We start from the raw sequence: 12,823 nt of genomic DNA, 5'->3' as shown, positions 1-12,823 counted from the left end.
TCTGATATTCTTGAAACATAAAAATGCTTCAATTTACTGTTAATATTTAAGCTTTATGTTTTGATATATACATTTGTTTTTAACATATTTGACTGTATTTCATAATTTGAATATTTATTAGAAGACTATTTAATGAGATTATTTTATGTGTCTCTATTGTAAAAGAGAATTGCCTTTTGATTCAGAACAGTCAAGTGTAAAGAAAAAAATAGATAAAAACCTAAGTCCCTATTAAAAATGTATAAAATTAATTTTAGCGTATTCATTTATTAAACATTTAACTAACACATTTTATAGACAAGACATCTTATAATATAAATATAATCATGATCCTAAGTAATGAACTTATGATAGAGTTTATCCATTGCAAACACATGAAAAATCCGCTGCACATTGAAGAACACACATCCGGACACAGGATCAGGAAGAGGCCATCATATACGCACGTGTGCCTGGTGCATGGAATAGCTTCTCCAGGTATTACTGCTCTACCCTCAACCATTGCCAGGTCCTGCACACTTGAACTAATATGAGGAGTTTTTCAGGTTTCTCCCCACTCTGCAGCCCTGTTCCTTTTTGTTAGCAGGTAGAGGCCTGTAGAAAAGAGATGGCAAGTGGGTGAAAACTCCCTTTATTTAAGGCTCTCAAGGATTCTAAAGGATGATGCTAGGCCACATTTAGCCCTTAGAAATTGTTACTATTTTAGTTGTTTTCTTCTTACCTAATCTGATGGATGCCACCTTTTCTTTCTGTGCCCTGTTAATGGTAAAAGAGTTTGTGTGTACCATCTCTTCCTAAAAATTTTTTGGAATTCAGTGCATCTGACTTGTTTTGTGACCTCAGAGAGAAAAAATGAGTAAACAAAAGAGGTAAGAGTTTCAAAAAAATAGTGACTTAAAAATTTATTCAGATTTTTTTTATTGCTAGGGTGAGAGCAATGTTTCTTAAGGTTTTCTATGTCCTAGATATAAGCAGAATTCTAGATATTTCTTTAAGTAGAAAACCTTGGAGACAGCATATTTTCAGTTAACTTATGAGAACAGGCTACTTCATCCTATAAGCCCATGCTATACACCTGAGAACTTGGAAGGCCTTCACTATTCAAGGATGTCATGGGAGGGTTAGGGGGGCAATGGGGGAATAAGGACACATATGTAATACCTTAATCAATAAAGTAAAAATTTTGTTCATTACTTTTAAATGCATATATCTAGTGAAACGAACCTGACCTACCTTGTTAAATAAAAAATTATTTATAATTGGAACATTAACATTTTTCTAATTCAATGAGCGCCTAGAGAATGCTCCTAGGATAGGTTTCCCTTCATATTGTTTACACATAATGTTAATTTATTAAGTAGATACTTTTTCAAAAAATATGGGTTTAAATCCCTATATTTTGGTCTTCAGTATCACAAAGCTTTATGAGACTGTGCTGATTGAGGTTAGTCTAAATTTATGAAGTTTCCCTGTTTCTATTTTGGTTTCTTCCTTGAACCACAATCTGTCAGGAGCCAGGTCAGGAACTTCAGATGCTCACAGCAGCCCGAAACAGAAAGGCTGCTGTTTCAGGAGGCTGTACAGGTTAACATTTTGAGCTTAAAACTTACCAAGAGTGATGCTTTCATATTGTGGGATTCAGAGTGATCACCACAGAGTCCCCAAAGATGAACCAGAGATTCATCTACCCTGTGTTCACCTTGTCAAAGCCCAATTTTTAATAAAATTATATTACAATTCTATTAAAATTAGACTTTTTTATTGCTTCTGTTTTATATTTGATACAGCATATAAAGGGAAAAAACTTTATTTTTAAATTATTTTTAAGGTACTCAATGTGATGATTTAGTATATATGCATAGTGAAATGATTATCATGATCCAGTTAATTAACACATCCATCATCTGACATATTTATCATTTTTTTTGTGATGTGAGAACATTTAAGCTCTATTCTCTCAGCAGATTTCAAGTACAGTTAATTCTTGAACAACTTGGGGGTTAGGGACACCAACCAACTTGCAGTAAAAAATCCACATATCACTTTTGACTCCCCACAAACTTAACTACACTTGGCCTTCGTAACCACCTGGGATTGGTTCTATGACCCCCTTGTATACCAAAATCTGTGAATACTCAAGTCCCTTATATAAAATGGCATAGAACAGGGGAGAAACCAAGATGGCGGCATAGGTAAACACCTAAACTGCTGCTTCACACAACAATTTCAAAACTACAACTAAAAGACAAAACGGACATCATCCAGAACCACAGGAAAGCTGGCTAAGTGGAAATTCTACAACTAGAAGAAAAGAGAAAAGCACACGGAGACTCAGAGGAGCTGCAAAAGGCTGAGGTATGAAGACATGTATGTGGAGAGGACTGGCAACTGAGTGTGTGGCTGGCTTTCTCAAGTGGGAGGGAGACGGAAGCTCCCAACTGCGCTGAACTCCAGTTCAGGGTGAGACCCTGGGGACCCAGACTCATACGGGGGGAATCTGGACTGTCAGGAAAAGAGAAAAGCACACTGAGACTCAGGGAGCTGTGAAAGGCAGAGGTCCAGAGGCACGCGCGCGTGCAGAGAGGACTGACTGCTGAGTGCGCGGCTGGCTTTCTCAATCGGGAGGGAGACGGAAGCTCCTGCCTGTGCTGAACGCCAGTTCCGGGCGAGACTCTGGGAACCCATACTCATTCTGGGAGAAACTGGACTGTCTGGCAGTGGGCGAAACTCAAGGGCGGCTTTCTCTCAGAGGTGCTTGCAGCAATTACCAAGGGACACTGAGACCCAGAGGCCTCAGGGCAGGGCTGATGGGAAGCCAAGGCTGTCTGCTCCACCCTGAGATGCCGCCCCACCCAAGCTGCGCACAGAGGCTTTTGTAATTTTGCAAGTCTGGTCTCATAAGGGTGTCTCCAGCACAGAAGTTCTCCCATTGTAGACACAGCTGATCCTCACAGCCAACTGGCCTGGAGGTCAATTCCTCCCAGTGATACCAACAACAATCAAGACTTAACTACAACAAGGCTGTGCACACAGTCCACAAAGGGGTGCACCAAGGGTGTCCAATTCAGGTAACTGGGGAGGCTGAGCCACTGTGCCCTAGAGGACACCTACCACACAAAGCTACTCTACCAACTCAGGGAAGCAGTGAAAATGTGGAGACAAAGAAACAGATCACAAATGAAAGAAATGGAGGAAAGCAAACAACTGGATATAGAGTTCAAAACCACAGTTATAAGGTTTTTCAAGAATTTCCTAGAAAAGGCTGATAAATTTAGTGAGACCCTCGAGGATATGAAAAAAGACCAACTAGAAATTAAACATACACTGACTGAAATAAAAAATATTATACAGAGACCTAACAGCAGACTAGAGGACTGCAAGAATCAAGTCAAAGATTTGAAATACAAAGAAGCAAAAAACACTGAACCAGAAAAGCAAAAAGAATCCAAAAATTTGAAGATAGTGTAAGGAGCCTCTGGGACAACCTCAAGCATACCAACATCCGAATTATGTGGGTGCCAGAAGAAGAGAGAGCAAGATACTGAAAACCTATTTGAAGAAATAATGACTGAAAACTTCCCCCATCTGGTGAAAGAAATAGACTTACAAGTCCAGGAAGCGCACAGAGCCCCTAACAAAAGGAATCCAAAGAGGACCACACCAAGACACATCATAATTAAAATGCCATGAGCAAAAGACAAAGAGAGAATATTAAAAGCAGCAAGAGAAAAACAGTTAGTTACCTACAAGGGAGCACCCATACGACTGTCAGCGATTTCTCAACAGAAACTATGCAGGCCAGACAGGAGCGACAAGAAATATTCAAAGTGATGAATAGCAAGAACCTACAACCAAGATTACTCTACCCAGCAAAGCTATCATTCAGAATTGAAGGGCAGATAAAGAGCTTCACAGATAAGGAAAAGCTAAAGGAGTTCATTACCACCAAACCAGTATTATATGAAATGCTGAAAGGTATTCTTTAAGAAGAGGAAGAAGAAGAAAAAGGTAAAGATAAAAATTATGAACAACAAATACATATCTATCAACAAGTGAATCTAAAAATTAAGTGAATAAAAAATCTGATGAACAGAATAAACTGGTGAATATAATAGAATCAGGGGCATAGAAAGGGAGTGGACTGATAATTCTCAGGGGGAAAGGGGTATAGCGGATGTGGGAAGAGACTGGACAAAAATCATACACCTATGGATGAGGACAGTCAGGGGGAGGTAAGGGCAGAGGGTGGGGTGGGAACAGGGTGGAAGGGAGCTATGGGGGAAAAAAGAGGAACAATTGTAATAATCTGAACAATAAAAATTTATTAAAGTAAAAAAAAAGTAAAATGGCATAGAACAATGCATATAGTTGGCCCTCCACAACTGCAGGTTCCCATACAGTTGGTTGAATCTTTGGATACTAAATCTGCAGATTCAGAGAGCTGACTGTATTTATTGAAAAAAATCCATGTATAAGTGAACTCACATAGTTCAAAACAATGTTGTTCAAGGGTTATATACCCCGCAGTATTATTAACTACTAGAGGCCCAGTGCATGAAATTCATGCAAGAGTAGGTCTTCCATCCTCAGGCTGCTGGCACTGGCTTTCCTCTGGCACCCCGGGACCTGGCTTCCCTCACAGCCCTGGCTTCGTCTGGAAGGTCATCTGGTCTAATTAGCATATTACACTTTTATTATTATAGATAATCACCATTCTGTACATAGGTTTCCAGAATTTATTCATGCTGCATAACTAAAACTTTGTAATTATTGCTTGACAAACATCTTCCCATTTTTCCAAACTCCCAGCACCTGGCAATCACCATTTTGCTTTTGGGATCTGTGAACTCAACTTTTTTAGAGTCCTTGTTTAAGTGAGATCACACAGTATTTGTCTTTCTCTGGCTTATTTTACTTAGCATGATGTCATTGAGGTTCATCCATGCTGTCACAATGGCAAGATTTCCTTCTTTTTTGTGGCTGAATAAAATTCCATTGTGTGTGTGTGTGCACATGGGTGTGCATGTGTGTACCTCATATTTTCTTTATCCATTCTCCTGTTGATGTACACTTAAATTGTTTCTATATCTTGGCTGTTATGAATACTGCTGCAATGAACACAGGATTGGGGGGAACATATCTCTTAGAGGTACTGATTTAATTTCCTTTGGATATAAAGTGGAATTGCTGGATCATATAATATTCTATTTTTTAATTTTTTGAGAATCCTCCATACTGTTTTTCATAATGGCTGTACCAATTTCCACTCTCACAAACCCTGCCCAAGGGTTTCCTTTTCTTCATACTTTCACCAGTACTTATGATCTCTTGAAAACTTTAAATTTTGAGATCACTCTGGGAAATGGAGACTTGTTTTCCAGAAATTGGAAGGAGACGAGACAGTCCAACTAAAAAATAAGAAGAAACATTGAGAGTAAGATGCTAATCAGGAAGAAATTCGGGTTGTGTCAGCTGGTTTTATTAAGAACAAAAATATGTCTAAATGCTTTAAAGGAGTTCCAGATTCCAAGCTTTGATCCATTTCATTCCAAGGTACTGGAAATATTTTAAGAGGTGAATATAAATTCAATGCTAGTAATTATATGCAGTTGTGGATCAAGGAAGAAGGGGCAGAATATAGGAGATGAGCAAACTTTCACTTTTCACAATTTAGGAAGATTATGAATTTGGTGGGAAATAATGTGGGTTTTCCATAAATTCTCAGTAAAATTCTACAACTGTTTATTAGGCAGAGATGGTTAGCGAATACTGGTAAAAGGGGTTCACAAGAAACATGATTTTTCTAAGAGAAAGTCTTATTACCAAAATGACTTTATTTCCTTTTAAAAATACTAAAAATATAGCGTAATTTGAGGCATGTGGCAAATTCCCTCATGAATACATTAGACATATGTAAATAAACTGTGGAATTGATCATGGTCTTGATTAGAAGGTTCAAGTAACTCTCTTTAGCTCTGTGTATTTACTGTTTCATCAACAGCTTAATTGAAGATAAATGTGCCATAAAGAATATACCTAGAAACAGAAGAATTAGGGGGTGGGGGGTAGTTAACATGTTAAATGGCAAAATCAGAAATTTGGAAGAACACAATGGATAGAAATAATGAGTTAAAATGATATCTAACCCAAACAAAAAAAGAAATTTAACATTGAACTAAATTTGAGAAATCAACCATAAACCAAAGAATTAAATTAATTTGGAGCTTAAAAACTAGTCATTGCTTTTAGTATAAGTCTTCAGTGACAGGCAAGCTGAGAACATTGCTTTTTTTTTTCTTTTCATTTTTCTTAGTCTTCTAATAAGTCTGCCCATACTAAGGAATTGCTTTTTAGAAGGGGACAATACCTGTGATAATGCATATTGGTGCTGGCTTGGAAGGAATGGGCCAGCCTAGTTTAGGTTCATTCTGGGGCCCAGACTGTGGCTGGAAAAGGAATTGGTAAAGGACTTACAAATAGGACATTTGACTTTGGGTATTGAGTACATAGAACCATATATAGATGATGTATTATAGAATTGTACACTTGAACACTACATAATTTTATTAACCAACTAGAGGCCCGGTCCATGAATTCGTGGACGGGTGGGGTCCCTCGGGGTGGCCTGCAGAGATTGGGCCCCAGCTCGCGCCCCCAGCCTGCGCCCTCAGCCTCGCAGCTCCGCAGCCCCACCTAGCACCCCACCTTGACCTGGCGCTGCCCGCTCACCTGCTCCACCATCCTGCTGTGGTCCCGCTCTCGTCGAGGTCCATCGGGGCCAGCAGCATCTCCACTGCCGCCCACTGCCAGCGCCGCGTCACTGACGCCCACCATGTTCTGCACCTCCCTCTGGTGGTCAGCACACGTCATAGCGAGTGGTCGAACTCCCTGTCGAACAACCGCCCAAGGGGACAATTTGCACATTAGGCTTTTATTATATAGGATGTCAACCCAATAAATTCAATAAAAATTAAAAAACAAACAACAACAAAAATAAAATAGGATATCTGTCCAAGTCCTAAGTTTTAATGTTTAAAACAAAGGATGGCAAAATCAGGCCCATAAGTCAAATCCACCTGTTTTGTAGGGTTAGTGATCTAAGAATAGTTTTTATATGTTTAGATGGTTGAAAATAATCAAAAGAAAATATGTTTCATTCCACTTCCACCCTGCCCTTCCCCCCTCTCACCCACAATCACTAAAGTGTTGTCCATGTCTATGAATTCTCGCTTTTTTTTCTTTTCTGCTCAATCTCTCCACTCCCCAACAACCCCTCCAACAGAGCTGTTTTAATGACCATAGAGTATTCTTTTTTTTTGTATATCATATTTGATGAGTCCCTCATTAAGCTACACTTGTGCTTCAAAAAAATTTTTTTGAAATGCTTTTAAAACCAGTACCACTATCAGATTTTATCACAATAAACATCACTTGCCCATCAGAGTAACTGTATACACAGAGAAAGTTTTCCTAAGACCTACTTCTTAAAAACATTTAAGCTTTGTTGGTATAATCATAATAATTTGTAATTTCAGAATTTATGTTCAATCAAATTATTGATTTATTTTAGAGAATATTCTAAGTGAAAATCCTCAGTTATTTACATATATAATTTAAAATTTTGTCTTATAAATTGAGTTTTTTCATTTGATAACTACAAATGTAACTACTAAAAAGAAAAAGAACTCAAATTATATTTTTAAGAATTTAATCAACTTGTAAAATCATTAAACTGTATAAAGGATATAATAGGAAAATATCAGAAAAAAATACTTTCCATCTATCTTTGACATTTCAAGCAACTAAAATAATAACCAGATCCTCAATCAGAAAAGTTTATTCTCTTTGTCAGGGGTTTTAAAAAAGGTTGGACTTAATTTTAATTCCCTATCAAACACTAAAATATTATGATTAAGATAAGATTCTGAAATTAATTGTTAGAAACTGGAAATTTGTCCATCTCTAGCAATTTTTCTCCAAGAAGCTTCTCATACATAGGCATCATTGAAATGGACTAATGTCAGTTTTCAGGATATGGTGAGAGCTATGCACAAATCACTATAAATCAAGAGCAAACCGGTGTGTGCAGGTAAAGTGATAGGAGAAAGGGAAAGGGCAGAAACCTGCAATTATTATTTGAGGCTGGTTGTTTGCAACAGTGCTTCTTTCAAAGGCCTAAAACTCAGCCTCTATATCGTTATCAGTTTTGAAAGTGGGGTTTTTTGAACTCTCTGTCTAAAAAATGAATACTTGTTAACATAGTGTATATGAGTTTTTTCTTATCACTGCATATCTGCTACCTAGCAAGCTGGTTAATTGTCATAAATTCAAGTGACTAGACTCCTGTACAGAGTGAATAAAATAAAAAATAATTATTCATCATGTTAATTTCTCATGTGAGATGCTGGAAATTTATAACCCTAAGAATAGACATCGAAAGGTTTACTCTTTGGTCCTCTTTTCTATCTACATTAGTACCTTGGCGGTATCACCTGGTCTCTTAAATTTAAATACAGATGTTCTTCAATTTACAATGCAGTCATGTTTTGATAAACTCATAGTAAGTTGACTATATTGTAATTTAAAATTCATTTAATACACATAACCTACCAAACACCATAGCTTCTTAAAAGTGCTCAGAACTTTTGCCTATAGTTGGGCAAAATCATCTTGCTGCCACTGTCCAGCATTGTGAGAGATTATTATACTGCATATCTCTAGCCTGGGGGGAAAATCAAAATTTAAAATTCTAAGCATGTTTTCTACTGAATGCGCATTGCTTTCACACCATTATAAAGTTGAAAAATCATAAGTTGAGACATTATAAGTTGGGGACCATCTATCCATCTACGAAGTTATAACTCCCACATTTACATATCTAGCACAAACCCTCTCCTTAACTCTAAACATGCATGTATAATTGCATATTCATCATTGCCATCTGAGTACCTCGTGAGTGTCTCAAATTCAACATGTCCTAAGTTGAAATCCTGATCACTCTCCTAGAACTTCTCCACTTGAAGCTCTTCCCATCTCACTAAGTGGTATCTCTTTCCTTGTGATTGCTCAAACCAAACACTTGGAAATCATCCTTGACTTTTCTTTTTCTCTCTCATCCCACACCCAATCTGTCAGGAAACACATTGACTCCACCTTCTGGATAAATTCAGAAACCATGTGCTTCCCACTACCTCCCAAATTACCCTCCTGGTATGATTCACCTTCATATCTTTCTTGGATCATTGTAGTAACCCAAACAGATTTCCCTGCTTTTACCCTTGCCCTTCTGAATCTAGTTTCAACACAGCAGCCACAAGGATCCTTTAAAAACTTGTCAGATCACATCATTGCTCTGCTCAAACTCTGCAATGACTCCCTTCTTCACTTAGTGTAGAATCCCAGTCCTTACAATGTCAATCAAAATCTTTAAGATTTAGCTCTCTTGTTATTATCCCTTCACATTATTTTTCATTATATATTTTCTTCTGAAACAAACTACCAAAAACTTAGTAGCTTACTAAAACAAATTTATTATATAAGATACTGTAAGAATTATAGGAAGTCTTTAGGTCAGACATCGGATGCAGGTCTCACCTGGTTAAAGTCTAGGTATTGGCAGGACGGTTTTTCTTCTGGAGAGTCAAGAGGGAAATCCATTTCCTTACCTTTTCAGCCTCTCTTTGTGGCCCCTTCCACAATCTTTAAGTCAAGCAAGGCTACATTGAGTCCTTCTCACATCACTGAACTTTAATCTCATATTCAATGTCCTTCTTTCATTTTAAAGAACTCTTGTGATTACATTGGGCCTACTGGATATTCCGTGTATTCTCTCCATCTCAAGGTCATCTGAGTAACAACTTAATTTCATCTGTAACCTTAATTCTTCTTTGCCATGTAACAATGTATTCGAAGGTCCCAGGCATTAGGACATGGACATCTTGGGTGGGAGGGCATTATTCCACACTATTCTGACCCTCATTCTCCTCTAGACACATACTGTTCCCTGAGTATTCCAGGCTCAACCAGTCAGGGCTGTTGTTCCAGCTAGTCCCTCTTCCAAGGATGTTCTACCTCACACTCATGCTTCTAATTCCTTTGCTTTCTTCTCAGTGAGCCCTTTCTTGACATCCTGTTTAACATTACAACCAACCCATCTGCCCACTCTTGAATTCCACAATACCCATCGCATTCTAATGTACTATATGTTTTTTGTTATTTATTAAACTTATCATTTTTTTCTATCACTCCTTCTACTTATGTGTGGTATTTGTCTGCTTTATTTACTAGATATTCTGAACATGGAACAATACTTGTTATACAGTAGTATTCAATAAATACCTGTAAAATGAATATAGAGAACAAAATGTTTTATTGCTAGAAACCCTAAGTCACTCTGAAATAAGTTGTAATTGTGACATGATCATGAAGCCCAGGCCCACCCTGAAACAAGTAAGAAATGTCTGATTATTCCTGCCATGTGCTGCATATTTCTATGCAAAAGATTTTTATGCACATTGCAGGCATTTAATATATTGGACTCACCACCAAAGCAATTACTCAGCTTTGTAATTAAGTAGGGCATGTATGTGCTTTCTTTTGTAGTGGGCATAAATCACTGCCTGCCAACTTAGCAGTGCAAGTCATTTATATTTTCAAAACTCAAATTAATTTATGAACTGAAGCTACCATTTTATAGAACTAGTAGAAAACTGAACATCTGTCCTTCTAGGGATAGTTCTGTGGTCTCACATTCAGCCAAGACATTGATGGGGCATGGGCTAAGGACAGTACCTAGTCCTCTATCATAGCTCCAGCAGGTGGCCACAGAGACCTCACTCCCATATCCACCTCTCTGCTTCAAGTCCAGTGGTTGTCTACTGGGGTCCAAGCATCTCTGCAAGAATAACTGTGACCAAAAGTATGTACTGCTTTGGAAGTGGAATGGGGCTCTCTCTTATTTTCAGACCCATAGACCCCTCTCTTGCTTCTATCTATCAAACTGGAGAAAACTTTTTTGAAAAATTTTCTCTTTATATATCTTAGACATTCTGTCTACGTCTGCAAGTCCTCTTCTCCTTTTTTCATCCCCTTAAAATGTTCTCAGTTCTTCTAAGAGCGTATACTTTTGGAAAGCAGAAGCCTAGACTTGCACGTCATTTCTGCTTTTCACCCTGTCATGCAGCTTCCTGAGAACACGAACAGTTGGCTAATTCTAGGAGGGAAAATGGAAGATAAAAAAATATAAACAATAATATATCAAATTATATAAAACTTAGTTTTAAAACTTCTCAGGTGAAGAACATTGCCTCAGGATGGTTATGTTCTACTTGCTTTGCTAAGTGATTTTGTTTCCTCTCAGATAAATTGGGCAGGGGTTTTAATTTAATTTTAAAAATGATTTCTAATATTTCACAAGTATTTTTTCAATCAGATTATCTTTCAAAAAATAGTGATCATCTTGAATGGTACTTATTATAAAGTCTTATTGATGTACACAATCAGAGCCATATTAAAAATAAACTTCATATAATTGAAGATTAGCTTTACTCTTAAGTCTTCTACAAATAACGGAAGGCAATTTAGCATAAAAACTACTTGAAGATTTAAATGTTTCTGTACTGGGATTTTCCCCTTTCCTAATTTATGGAAAACATCTTTTAACTCTTCTTCTGTAGTTCTCAGAAAGTTTTCCTTTGGGTTATTTCTTTCTGAGAATTCACTTTTCTCCAAATAAGATTTGCATAGCCTTTTTAGGCAGGAAATAAAAAAGCTCACCTCCATAACTAATAATTACTTTATTTTTATTTTGGTAAAATGTAGGTACATAAATTTGTATTTTTAACCATTTTAAGTGTACAATTCAGTGGTTTTTAAGTACATTCACAATGTTGTAAATCCATCACCACTATCTGTCTCAGAACTTGTTTATCATCCTGAGCAGAACTCTGCAACCATTAAGCAAAAACTCCCTCTGCTCCCAGCCCCTGGTAACTCTTATCTACCTTCCATCTTTATGAATTTGACTATATTAAATAGTTCACATATGTGAATTCCTATAATATATGTCCTATTGTCACTGGCTTATTTAACTTAGTAATAATAGTTCACAGTTTATCCATGTTGTAGCATGTACTTGAGCTTCATTCATTTTTATAGCTGAATAATATTCACCAAAAAAGTATGTACACCAAATTTTGTTTAGCCATTTTTCTGTTGATGAACACTGGGTAATTTCTATCTTTTGCCTATTGTGAATATCACTGCAATAATTATTGATGTAAAGGTAACTGTTTGGTTCCCTGTTCTTCATTCTTTGAGATATACACCCAGGAGAGAAATAGCTTGATCATAAGCTAATTATATGTTAAACTTTTTGAGGAAATGCCAAACTACTTTCTACAGTATCTGCATCATTTTATATTCTCACCAGCAATGCATGAGGATTCTAAGTTCTTCACATCTCGCCAATACTTATTTTTGTTTTGTTTTTCTTAAGGACATCCTAGTAGGTGTGAAGTGCTACCTCATGGTTTTTAATTGCATTTCTCTAGTGACCGATGATATTGAGCATGCTTTCATGTGCCTACTAGCTAATTGTGTATTTTCTTTGGACAAATGTCTATTCAAGCCCTTTGCTCACATACAAACAGCCTCCCCCACTATCAAAATTTTACACCAGAAGAGTGCATTTGTTACAATCAAGGATCCTACATTAACACATCATTCTCACCCAAAGTTAATTGTTTACATTAGGGTTCACACTTGGTGTAGTACATTCTATGGATTTTGATAAATGTATAATGACATTTATCCACCAGTATAA

This window comes from Plecotus auritus (assembly GCF_963455305.1).
Source record: "Plecotus auritus genome assembly, chromosome: 4".
Classification (NCBI taxonomy): domain Eukaryota; kingdom Metazoa; phylum Chordata; class Mammalia; order Chiroptera; family Vespertilionidae; genus Plecotus; species Plecotus auritus.
The sequence above is the reverse complement of the archived record's forward strand: the minus strand, read 5'-3'. Positions refer to the sequence as shown.